Source organism: Fopius arisanus, unplaced genomic scaffold (genome assembly GCF_000806365.1).
Source record: "Fopius arisanus strain USDA-PBARC FA_bdor unplaced genomic scaffold, ASM80636v1 scaffold00197, whole genome shotgun sequence".
In the NCBI taxonomy this organism is placed as follows: domain Eukaryota; kingdom Metazoa; phylum Arthropoda; class Insecta; order Hymenoptera; family Braconidae; genus Fopius; species Fopius arisanus.
In genome coordinates this window covers 4,719-6,182 of record NW_011887936.1, presented here as the reverse complement: position 1 = coordinate 6,182, position 1,464 = coordinate 4,719, and positions in this window count along the sequence as shown.

Here is a 1,464-nt window from a genome sequence, read left to right as displayed (position 1 = left end):
TGTTTCCAATTTAAATGGAACATCAATTACTTTACCTAATTGGATAACAATTAATGATAAGAAAACACACACGAATCAATTTAATTTTTTAATAATCTTCAATAATCTTAAACTCGATACTTCTCTCTCTCTCATTGAGATTGAAGCGCGAACTGGTCCACCGCTCACGTGGCCGCGTCTGTTTGCCGGTGAGCATGTACGCGCCGTATAAACAAAACACTCAGCCGCTTGGATGCGTGGTTTCGAAGTGGAGTGAATGCCTGTTCCATGGATCGAAAAAATGATATGATACAACATAAGACGTATAATAATAATAATAATTGGAAAAAAGGAATTTTTTCTATATTCAATGTAAATGTAAAGTTTGTAAAAATGAACATGAGAAAATTTTTTAGAATGTGTAAATATATTTTTACATTTTGCAAGTCAAAACAACAGACCGATTTTAAGATAATAATTGAATTAAAAATGCCCGATTTTTCAATCAAAAAGTTCATTAAAATCTTTTTCAGTATTGTCGAATTTTTGATGAGTACTCTGGAACCAATGTTTCAAGCGGTGCACATTCACCAAAGCGCAGCAAACTAACTCCTGCGCTGTCTTAATGTGTCGATGAGTGTGTGGATGGGCAGTTTCTTTGAAGAAACAATTGTCGATCTTTGGACAATTGTAATCTTCTAAATTTACAACGTGTCAGGAATCGCCAAGCAGTTGTTCCACATAGTGCTGTTTCTCTAAGCCTTTCACATAAATTTTCCGACTATTAAGTAGAAAACTGTGAAAAACTTTGTCAATGTTCTTATAATCACAATCACCAACACTCCATTGTATTCCATGATGATTACGAGTTAGCCACCTGTTGGTTACAATATCCTGTATCTCCAGATCACTCCAGGCACTTGGTGGTTGAAAGAGGATGTTGATGGGGGGAGATTCTTCAATGTCTGGCGACTGTTGCACTGCCGCTGCACTCAATTCTTTTATGATAAATTCTCCTCGTTTTTGGAATCCTTGCAAATCAATGATGAATGCCATGCTGTTCTTGTACAAATGATGATTGGATAATTTCTAATAGTCCAATTACTCTTACGTTCAGAGGGGCGGTGTGCAGTATCCCCTCCTCTGGGCTCGTGTGTTTCTTCACTGGCTATTTCCCTCTCTCCGCCCCATCCACATCCAATTTTTTTTCATTGCTTATTATATAGTATGGAAAAATGAGCTGAGGACATCAATTGCCACAGCCTCCATTTCCTCCAGCGTCTCAATATCTGCACTACCACCATCCTCATTCTGTGAATCACGTTCAGGGGAAGCCCCACCCTCACATGAGCTGCAATCGGGAGATGTTCCACACTCACTTCCTTCAGCCACAGGTCCTTGCATAAATATATAAAAATCGTTGCTTTTCACCAGAATTGTGCGAACTCCAACGAGTGTGAGATGGACTGCAGTGATACCGTCAAA